General features: G+C 45.2%; 1 protein-coding gene across 1 annotated transcript in view; it reads left to right on the top strand.

The window, feature by feature from the left end:
* Positions 1-12,292, top strand: part of Parp1 (Poly-(ADP-ribose) polymerase) — a 497,767-nt gene that overhangs the window by 327,032 nt on the left and 158,443 nt on the right. The gene's annotated exons all lie outside the window — the stretch shown is intronic.

The raw sequence follows: 12,292 nt of genomic DNA, 5'->3' as shown, positions 1-12,292 counted from the left end.
GGGCAGGAGTTAATACTGCCAGGGGAGGCTACAGTGGGGGATGGGAGGATGACATAGTAATTACGATCATTAGTACTGTCATCATGATGGTAATGATGTTATCATCATTATGGTACTGTCATCATCATCATCATTATCATCATCATGGTGTTGTTATCATCAACAAGATACTGTTATCATAAATATATTACATTCATTATCAACATGCTTTCACTGTAATGCCATCATCAACATGGTGGCCATCATCAACATAGTGGCCATCATCAACATGGTGGCCATCATCAACATGGTGGCCATCATCAACATGGTGGCCATCATCAACATGGTGGCCATCATCAACATGGTGGCCATCATCAACATGGTGGCCATCATCAACATGGTGGCCATCATCAACATGGTGGCCATCATCAACATGGTGGCCATCATCAACATGGTGGCCATCATCAACATGGTGGCCATCATCAACATGGTGGCCATCATCAACATGGTGGCCATCATCAACATGGTGGCCATCATCAACATGGTGGCCATCCTCAACATGGTGGCCATCATCAACATGGTGGCCATCATCAACATGGTGGCCATCATCAACATGGTGGCCATCATCAACATGGTGGCCATCATCAACATGGTGGCCATCATCAACATGGTGGCCATCATCAACATGGTGGCCATCATCAACATGGTGGCCATCATCAACATGGTGGCCGGGTGAGGAACTGTACTCCATCTGGACAGATAGACAGGCAGCCTCATGTCAGGTGTATACATCTATCTATCTATTTATATGAATGGATGTGATAGTGTGATGGATCACACTCATTAATATGTACACAATTACCTGACCGTATCTTTCACATATGTACACGTCATACCTGACTTACTCTTCCTCGAGACACCACAGTTCATGGCTAGCATGTTCACTAACCCTTCCTTCTTATGAGCATGACCTTGGTAATCATTTTATATTTCCTGTCAACTCTCTTCCTTCAGTTTAGCATTTTATTGATGTATTCTTCATAGTCACACCTTCTAATTCACATCGTTAAGTCTATCTTGACAACACAAACACAATATGTGCAAAGTGTCTGACGGTCTGTGAGAGAAATCAATTCCAGAAAAGTTTGCAGCTCCTCCTCCTCCTGCGCCGGCCTCTGTTGACATGGACGAGAGGCTCACCCCAGATTGAAATACCATTCAATTCCACTTGAAAGAAATAGACACGAAGCTTCGAATTGAATGAGGTGATACGAGACCCGGTTACCTTACAGAGTCGGGGATAAAAGTTTAATCTAAATACTTCCTCTGAAAATCTTGAAGTGTTCGATGCCTCTGACCCAATGACTTGAGGAATTACTTAGGTCTAGAGGGTTCGACACTTCTCGTCTCATGGTTCAAGAATTCTGATTAGGTCTGGAGGGTTCGGCTCAACACCTTTTACCCGATAAATCAAGAGTTTGCTAAGCTCTTCATGTGTCGTCACCCCTCAGTCCATGACTCAAAGGTTGACTTAGGTCTCGGGGGTTCGACGCCTCTTAACCAGTGACTTAAGTATGGTATTTCTACGTATAAGGTTCTACTAACTTCGGGGCGGCCAGGTATACAGTTCAGCAGCAGCTGGTGGCCAGGACAAGCCAGGTAGGAAGATCAAAGCCTCCATTCTCTACCAGCACCGACTCCATCCACCTTCATAATTAACAAACCTACTCGTTAATTTTGGATATTCATTAGATCAATTTGGGAAAAAAGAGTTGAGGTCCTTGTCCTTTGGTGTTTTATGGTCTAGAAACTGTGTCCTACGAAGCTTTCATACACCTGTGGACCACGTGGAGGTGAAGCTCACCTGTGGACCACGTGGAGGTGAAGCTCACCTGTGGACCACGTGGAGGTGAAGCTCATCTGTGGACCACGTGGAGGTGAAGCTCACCTGTGGACCACGTGGAGGTGAAGCTCACCTGTGGACCACGTGGAGGTGAAGCTCACCTGTGGACCACGTGGAAGTCTCACACAGTAACCTGCACAAATGGTGTTACATCACTAAGCAGGAAATGGTAAAGTGCTGAAATGTACAGATGGCAGTGGAGAGAACACAGCTGGTATTGAGGAGGTAAGAACTCGCCCTCACCTTTTGCTGCCCAGGGTTACCTGTGTGTAGAGAAGGAAAGAGAAGAGTAAAGGAGGAGGAGGGGTGGTGGGTGTCATCTTGGCTGGATGGACTCGTACCTTCCGTCGTCAACTTATCTCCTCATTTATGGTTCATTTGATCTTGTTATGATGTTTCTCACATCAGAGGCCAAGTATCGAACAAGAAAAGTTCCCCTGCACTAAATTTCATTCTGCTCAGAATCATGGCAGATCTGCTCTTCATATAGTCAAACAACTTACACAAAAAGAAAATGGACAGAGTTGACGTCTTCAGCTGATGAATTTTTCTAACACAAAGCATCGCCAAGAAGTCCTGTAATCCATCCTTTCCTCTTCTTTTCCTACTTGATCAATCCAGAGCTAACACTCCAGTTGACAGAGCAACTCACTTTGATATCCATTTTTTCTCTGACTCTGTTTAGGATGATTCTACATGTACTCCTCCAACCCGTCTCTGGCTGAACCTATACGCTGCTTCCGCATTATAAACGCGCCAAGTCTTCAGGGTCCTCACCAGATGGAAGTAAGCAAAACATATGGAACGGATAGCATACTTCTCTGTGACCTTTAGGAGTGTGTATCTGATCTTCTGATCCTTTCTCACGCATTTCGTCTTCCTTTACAACCCAGTCTTTTCCTTCGTCTTGAACTCATGACTGACACTCCATTCACAAGTCAAAATTCTGCTCTGACCATTCTACTATCACCACACCGCTCTTACTATTTTTGCTTTCAAATTCATTGAAACTATAACTCACTTTCATAACTTAGGATCAGACTTTTCTTTTAAATCACCAATTCAGTTTAAGTGGTTCGAGGTCCACTCGTGATCTTCCTTACCTGACTTACCTATGGGCCTCCTCTCTTAGGGAATTAAATGAATGTGTTGCCGTGTCCCTCGACATCTACAAAATATTTGACAAGATATGGCACAAATATATGCTTACTAACCCCCCTCCCCTCCCCGCTCCTCCTCCTTTTTGTTAAGGGAAGATTTTTCGGTTTTTCTCTGACGTATGTAATACATAGTTTTCATGCCAGTCATTCCATCGCGACAGTCGCTGAGGCGGCAGAATACCTCTTACCCTTCTTACCTTCTGAGCGGTGGGTGGTGTCCCTCAAGGCTCCGTCCTGCCGCCTACCCTCTTTCTTCTCCTCATAAATGATCTCTCTTGCACCACTGTACACTATCATGCCAGTGACCTCACTTTACATACTTAAACTCACTTCCATCCCCCTCCCCTGCCCGTACTTATCATATCACCTTCCTTACTATAGACCTATTCTGTAATGCGAATTAGGGATGAAGGCATCTGGGTCAGTTCGTCAATGCAAAGATGTTGCTTCTATCTTTTCCTCAATCTCACTTGTTTCAAGCTACTATAAGAATACAAATGAGTCTTGCCATTTTAAAAACATGTTAGGCATAACCATCCCTTCCACTTTATTCTGGAAACCTCAAAATTCTGAACATAGGAAGATCTTCCCAGAAGCTGTAGTCATTGTATAGTTACCGCGGTCACTTTGCACGTGGACTGCTTGGACCTTGTGGTCTGTGTACCTATATAATTCTCTCTCTCTCTCTCTCTCTCTCTCTCTCTCTCTCTCTCTCTCTCTCTCTCTCTCTCTCTCTCTCTCTCTCTCTCTATTATTAAAAAAAAGGAAAAATCTTGAGTGAGGATTACATCAGGACGGCCAGTGAAAAACGAGGTGGCCTCAATTGCTAAAGTCCGCGGAAAATCCATCGATACATCATGGCATTGAAGGTGAAGACGTGAGGGAGGGAGGGAGGGTGATGGAGGATGGAGGAAGCTCTACGGCTGGGCCAGCCTTCCTCACTGTAGGGAGGGTGGAACTAGCAGACACAGGGAAACTCATAGCTCAGTGACAGTAGTGGAAAAAGAATGATATTAAAGATAACAAACACAAGGTTATATATAGTAAACCCTCCTTCCCTTACTACGTGGTAAACCTTCCTTCTCCATGTTTCTGATGTGGAGATGTGAGGATGGAGCAGCATGAGGCCAGTATACTATATCATGATTATGCTGACGGACATCACAACACTTCCTAACATAACACTAATGTAGAAGAGTTCGGGTCTGTCCCACCCACACACAGGCTTATCCTGCCGCTACACACGACCTACCTCACGACACTATTGTACCCCTGGATGAAGACTCATACTGTACCCATGGATGAAGACTCATATTGTACCCATGGATGAAGACTCATACTGTACCCATGGATGAAGACTCATATTGTACCCCTGGATGAAGACTCATATTGTACCCATGGATGAAGACTCATACTGTACCCCTGGATGAAGACTCATATTGTACCCATGGATGAAGACTTATATTGTACCCCTGGATGAAGACTCATATAGTACCCCTGGATGAAGACTCATATTGTACCCATGGATGAAGACTTATATTGTACCTCTGGATGAAGACTCATATTGTACCCCTGGATGAAGACTCATATTGTACCCCTGGATGAAGACTCATATTGTACCCCTGGATGAAGACTTATATTGTACCCATGGATGAAAGAAAAAGATATTACCGACCAAGTACATGTCTCAAATGATAAAATTTGTCAAGTTTATTTTCCAGAGACAAGCCACTAGGGATCTCCCGGCTTAAATTCTTGCCACAAGACACAATATCGCATTTCACGAGAGAGCGGAGCAGCACCGGAGGAGCGGATTTGAAACCAGAGGGCTGTGAGGCGAGGCCTGCTGGAGGCTGCACACACCACCACCTGTATTATAGCAGGTGCCACACATGTATTACCAGTTCTCATCTGTCACTAATGACTTTCTTGTAAAGAGAAACATTTGCAGGTCCAGGTCAGGAGGACAGCTGTGACCAGATCTTCGAGGTCGTAAGTCAGACCTTCGTCAGACGTGCGACCTCCCCCCCTCCTGCACTGGTCGACACATCGGCAGGGAATACTGAGGAGTTGACACTGCGGGTGTGAGCCGCCATGTGGCCGCTCCCAGGTACAGTATCACAGTACACGGAGGACACCTGGTACAGTATCACAGTACACGGAGGACACCTGGTACAGTATCACAGTACACGGAGGACACCTGGTACAGTATCACAGTACACGGAGGACACCTGGTACAGTATCACAGTACACGGAGGACACCTGGTACAGTATCACAGTACACGGAGGACACCAGGTACAGTATCACAGTACACGGAGGACACCAGGTACAGGATCGGACTACACGGAGGATATCTGGTATAATCATGACTTTGTGAGATGATTAAGGTTATCATAACGAGTGTATTCATGCACCTGCCACCACATGAGGATGTCCACTAAGAAAGTGTTAAGATGATGAGGAAAGTACCAGTAGTGGGTGGGTCTGCAATATGGGTTAACAGTTAAACTTATTATCATGTCTACAAAAAAATGTGTGTGAGAAACGACGATGAAGGTGATATACAAAATGAAGAAGAGGAAATTTGCATATTGTTGTGTGAGGGATGAGCGTAAGGATGAAGACAGTTACTACAAGAAGGAAGAACAGTTTTATATAAGAAGATTAACAGAATAAATAATGACAAATATTGATTATGGGAAGTGCCAAAAGCCACTGTTGCCATGTGGAGGGTTTCCTTCAGACGGCCGAGTCCTGGTGTGATGATGTCAACATGTTACACCGACACACATCAACTCCTGGTACACTTGCGTTGCTCAACAACACCACAACAACAACATGGATTGTCATGCAACTGTGGACAATGAAATGGTTGCCGCAGTGACTGTGTACAACGTGGAGGGATTTCTTACCTCTCTGAAACTGTGGTAGGCTGGAGGAACTTTTCCTACTCACCTGGAACTGTGGTAGGCTGGAGGAACCTTTCCTACTCACCTGGAACTGTGGTAGGCTGGAGGAACCTTTCTTACTCACCTGGAACTGTAGTAGGCTGGAGGAACCTTTCCTACTCACCTGGAACTGTGGTAGGCTGGAGGAACCCTAGCCTAGGTATTGATCTACAAGAGGAGCAGAGCGGCAGAATGAAGGTACAGGCGGCTGAGGCGGAGCCACCAGTGGGGGAAACCCAGGCGGACCCCAGGGGGCCCCCAGCTGTATACATGATGGATGGTGGCAAAAATGGGGCCAAACAGAGTGAGAAGGAGAGGATGAAGAGAGGAAGAGGAGGAGAGAAAACTAGTCTAAGAGTAAAGTGAGGAATGGCGTCATACAGAGAAGACTGACTACCAAGGTGAGAGCGAGAGAGAGACTTTGAGATGACAACACCAAGAAGTGAAGGTATGGAAGAAAACGTTAAGAAAAAAAGCCACAAAAGGAAAGCTGAAAGAGAGGTGTGAGAATCTGAGGGTAGGAATAGTGGATGGAACAGCAGGGTGGGTATTGTTATGTAGGTCAGTGGGAGGAACAGCAGGGTGGGTATGGTTATGTAGGTCAGTGGGAGGAACAGCAGGGTGGGTATGGTTATGTAGGTCAGTGGGAGGGGTTCAGGAACACTAGGATGGGTTCATGAGAATGGATCACTGGGGTGGGTACAGAAATGGATCAGTAAGGTGGGTACAGGAAGATGATGGATCAGTAAGGTGGGTACAGGAAGATGATGGATCAGTAAGGTAGGTACAGGAAGATGAGGGATCAGTAAGGTGGGTACAGGAAGATGATGGATCAGTAAGGTGGGTACAGGAAGATGATGGATCACTTTGTCACTCCAGTCCTGCACTTCTTTTCTGCCAGCTCCAGTCCTGAGCCTTTCTGGCTTGCCACCCACACCTGTTCATGGGTCGTCCTGGTTGCTTGCCTTACATCAACTCAACTGTCGTCAGTCATCATTTCTCTGAAACGTCACAAAAAAAAAATATTTTCCTTTTTGTTGAGTCACTGCGTCTATGGACATCTCAGCCTTGAAGTATCGAAAGTAACTTTGCGTTCTGACATACGTAAGTATCTCTTCCATAAGGGCTTTTAGGCGATGGATATACGTAAGGTAGTTCACCAGTCACATACCGCGTGTCGCATTTAGTCTGAGGCTGTTAGAAAGGTTTCTTGTAACAAGCCACTTGTGTCTTTTCCGACCCATGTTCTGTACCGGGTCCATACAGCTGGCCCTCTTCCTGGTTCATGTTCTGTACCGGGTCTATACGGCCGACTGAACTGCTGCTAGATGGAAAATAAGGACTATCAACCTGGAAGTAAAGCACAGCGGTAGTAAGTAACGTCGTGTTATTACACAGCAAGCTCCTCCCTCCACCAATTTCAACATTGTAACAAAACACATCAGTCATCAGGGGAGCAGACCTCCGGCTGGCCTCTCACCACAAGCTGCGGAGCGCCGTCGTCTCTGTTGTTGTGGGTGGAGGCAGCAAGAGCGCGTCGTATGTTGCTGTCATGATTTACCCTTGACGCCCACCAGGAGCTCCGCCATCGTCCTCAACTGCAGGAGTCGGAGCCACCTCAGAACTCTTCCTACTGACTCATGATGACACAACACAACTGCCTTCCATTCATTAGATGTTATCTTCTCTGTCATTTGTGTGTGGTTATTGCAGGTCGTCCACGTAGTGTATATCTTGCGTGATGATGATAAGAGAGTTTGTAAACACACGTTCTGCATGATACATACCAAGATAGTTTGCCTTCAGAATTTATAGCAAGCTCCTCAAGAACACGTCGTCGCGTGTCACAAAACTGGACACGATGAAATTTACAGCACAGCTCACTAGGCTCTTTGTGCTGAAAGACTACCGTGAAATCTGAGGGGAACACATTGGCAACAGTAACAGCTCTTAGGTTAACTTTGAGTGACAATAGAATTGTAAATATACGGCAGAAAAACAAAAATGATACGTTCAGAATGCGTGTTGAATGTCAGCTTCCGAAGTAATTAGGCTAAAGGCCAGCCTTCGAGGCAACTAGGAAGCAGAAGAAAGGCCCAGCGTTTTAGCTTTCCGGTAGAACAAAGTGTATTGACTCAGAAGGGCAGCACGCGGGATGAGCTTCATTTATCATGGTGAAGTGCGGAGGATGGTGGTGCGGAGGATGGTGGAATTGTGGATATTGGTCTTCGTCTGTGGCAAGTGGAAGGATCTTATGTGCTGACCTGGAACTATGGTAGACAAGTGATTATCCCTGTAAACTATGATGGACCGTGGAAGCCGAAAGATTCCTCGCACCTTCCTGGTACTGGAACACATTGTAAGAATTATGTGATGATAATAATATGGAAGTGTGAGAGGCCAGAGGGATCAAACTCACATACCTGGAACTAGAGAAACTGGCGGTGAAGACAGACAACTGGACGCCCCTCGCTGCCCGCCTGGAAGAAGAAAGTTGTTTATATCAGCACGTTGATGGATGATGACAATACCAGGACGACGAGTGTGGCAAGACAGGAAAGGGGAGGAGAGGTATGGAAGACATGGAAAGGGAGGAGAGGTATGGAAGACATGGAAAGGGAGGAGAGGTATGGAAGACATGGAAAGGGAGGAGAGGTATGGAAGACATGGAAAGGGAGGAGAGGTATGGAAGACATGGAAAGGGAGGAGAGGTATGGAAGACATGGAAAGGGAGGAGAGGTATGGAAGACATGAAAAGGGAGGAGAGGTATGGAAGACATGGAAAGGGAGGAGAGGTATGGAAGACATGGAAAGGGAGGAGAGGTATGGAAGACATGGAAAGGGAGGAGAGGTATGGAAGACATGGAAAGGGAGGAGAGGTATGGAAGACATGGAAAGGGAGGAGAGGTATGGAAGACATGGAAAGGGAGGAGAGGTATGGAAGACATGGAAAGGGAAGAGAGGTATGGAAGACATGGAAAGGGAAGAGAGGTATGGAAAAGATATAGATGAGGAGGGGCGAGGAAAACATGGAAAGTGATAAGAGGTAGGGAAGACATGAAAGGGGAGGAAAGGTATGAAAGACGTGGAAACGGAGGAAAGGTAGGGAATACATGAAGGAGGAAGAAAGATGGGAGAGAGAGGAGATCACTGACCCCACACTCTCTACCCCTGACCCCACGTCACATCTCTGACATTTCCCATGTTTCCGTGGCTGTACACGAGTCTCTCATGTTATCAGCAAACCTAACATAACCGTTACCTTAATGATAGAACAGAAGTGTTCCTAAGTGGCTGCTCGTCGCTACTGCTGCACAGTGTGACGCCTGTTTTGCCTCCAACGCTGGTGTAAATATCACTTGAAAATGAAATGTTATGGTGTAAATATGATCACAAGTGTAGAGACAAACACCCTCCTTGCTTGTACCTGCTCGACCTATCCTCACTCCTCCCATAACCAGTTACCACCATCCTGTTGCCTCCACTCTACCTCGCCCTCCGTCCCTCCTCGTCCAACAGTGTAACTCACCCTTCAGCCTAGCTATAGCAGCAATATTATGATACATTGTAATAATACAAAAATATACTGAACTTTTGATTCATTATTCTGCTGTAAAAGCCTCCACCTGCTAAAGTTATATATAGATATAGGTGCGCCGTAAGGCAAGGCAAGAGCCACCATAATTCTTGTTTAGGAAGAAAATGAAGAAAAACTCGAGAGATCTGATTAAGTCTGGACTGTGCATGGTGAGATATGAGGCGCTTGGCATGGCGACGTCCTGTCGTCAGTGTCCATCCTTGTGTCTCGGTCCTGACCGAATTGTGGGCACGACTTAGGCTGGTATGGTGAGATGACCTGCTCCTGCGGCATACTGAGAGAGAGAGAGAGAGAGAGAGAGAGAGAGAGAGAGAGAGAGAGAGAGAGAGAGAGAGAGAGAGTACATAGATACACAAACTCCAAGGTCCAGCCATGGTAGTTTAACACTCCTGAAAAAGAGGCAGTCCTTTTAGAAGCCGTGGAAGAGAAACCTGGCAAGGCACACACACTGCTCACCTCCGGCCCTCTGGCAGCTGGCTGGCCTCACGTGAAACAGAACAAAACTTGCACAACTAATATGTATGAAGGAAAATGCGATGATGTAGTTAGGAAATAGAATGAATGTGATGATGTCATGCAGCCCACCACCAAACACATGCATCTCTTCACTTGTTTACATAAAGTCAATTATAAAGAATAAACCCGGAACTCCAGCCGGGCGACTTACCCTGCCTATGCTACACTTAATGTGGAAGGAAGATACAATAATTGCTTGTGGGTCACCCGGGTAATCACTGGTTACTGCAGCATGACTCACGGTAATCACTGGTTACTGCAGCATGACTCACGGTAATCACTGGTTACTGCAGCATGACTAAGGCCAGACCAGCGGTTGAGAAGGTACCATAGCATTACGTTATGATGACTGGTTAAATGATTCAGTCAACACCGGAGGATGACACATCATGATCATGCCTAATTATGAACACATCACTTGTGTTGTTATCATCAACATGTTATTTGAGCTTCTTCTATTCCTCCATAGTGTTACTGGCGAAGAAACATTTCCAGTAATCCTCATTAATTTGGTGACCTTTAACTTTCTGTCCATTTCCTCTGGTTTGTAGAATTGGTGGGAAGTTAAAGAAGTTTTCTATATCGACATTTTCGAAACTGAATATTATAAAAGATTATGTTAACCTACCTTGACATTGCCTCTGTCTAAGAACATATTCAGACGTGGCAGACTCTCCTCCTGTGCTCTATTACGTAAGAACATATTCAGACGTGGCAGACTCTCCTCCTGTGCTCTATTACGTAAGAACATATTCAGACGTGGCAGACTCTCCTCCTGTGCTCTATTACGTAAGAACATATTCAGACGTGGCAGACTCTCCTCCTGTGCTCTATTACGTAAGGAAGAAAGACGAGACAGTAGAGCGGTCATGACGTCATCATCTGACGATCGTCTCGCCTGGTAATGTGTTTTCTGGCAAGTAACTCAAGACGTTGTGTAAACATATGTAAACATACAAGTGACATCTTGCTATGGCCACCGTCAGTATGTACAGTATAATGATCTTCCATCTCTTCCCAACACAAGGATGTGTTGATGCGCAGGGCTGAACACCTACCTAAACATGTCTGGCATCACATAACTCAAACACGACCATCACTTCTCTCAAGAGATGATAATTCAGAGAGTAATTATACCATATGATACACACACCCTACTGTTGTATTCAGCGTCTCGTATGTTTAATAAAGAATTATACTGACTTGCGAATTCTATAAGCAAATAAAAATTAGATTCTGAATGAATCTCAAATTCATTGCACCAATTTCACCTTTCTGTATTTTTCCTAACATTGTTGATTATAATCAAGGATTTTATACCTTCCTCTTCTTTACCATTAAAAAGTGATTAAAAACTATCCTTTTCCAACCTCTCGAAATGTATTTACGTAACGCTAATTTTGTCTCTAATATAATGATTGTAAACTTCAGGTAAACATATTTTTTCATTACTCATTATCGAGTAACCGGATTTATGGCTTATGTATAACATGGGTTGGCTTAATGGCTTTTATAGTCACCATTATTGGGTCGTACTGCCACCATAATGGTACACACAGTACTGCCAACATAATGGTACACACAGTACTGCCAGCATAATGGTACACACAGTACTGCCACCATAATGGTACACACATAAGTGCCACCATAATGGTACACACAGTAGTGCCACCATAATGGTACACACAGTACTGCCACCATAATGGTACACACAGTAGTGCCACCATAATGGTACACACAGTACTGCCACCATAACGGTACACACAGTACTGCCACCATAATGGTACACACAGTAGTGCCACCATAATGGTACACACAGTAGTGCCACCATAATGGTACACACAGTAGTGCCAACATAATGGTACACACAGTAGTGCCAACATAAAGGTACACACAGTAGTGCCAACATAATGGTACACACAGTAGTGCCAACATAATGGTACACACAGTAGTGCCACCATAATGGTACACACAGTAGTGCCAACATAATGGTACACACAGTAGTGCCAACATAATGGTACACACAGTAGTGCCAACATAATGCCATTGTACACACAGTAGTGCCAACATAATGGTACACACAGTAGTGCCAACATAATGGTACACAGCACTGCCAACATAATGGTACACACAGTAGTGCCAACATAATGGTACACACAGTAGTGCCAACATAATGGTACACAGCAC

The sequence above is a fragment of the Panulirus ornatus genome, chromosome 36, assembly GCF_036320965.1.
Source record: "Panulirus ornatus isolate Po-2019 chromosome 36, ASM3632096v1, whole genome shotgun sequence".
In the NCBI taxonomy this organism is placed as follows: domain Eukaryota; kingdom Metazoa; phylum Arthropoda; class Malacostraca; order Decapoda; family Palinuridae; genus Panulirus; species Panulirus ornatus.
Note: the sequence above shows the minus strand (reverse complement) of the source record. Positions and strands in the feature narration are given on the sequence as shown.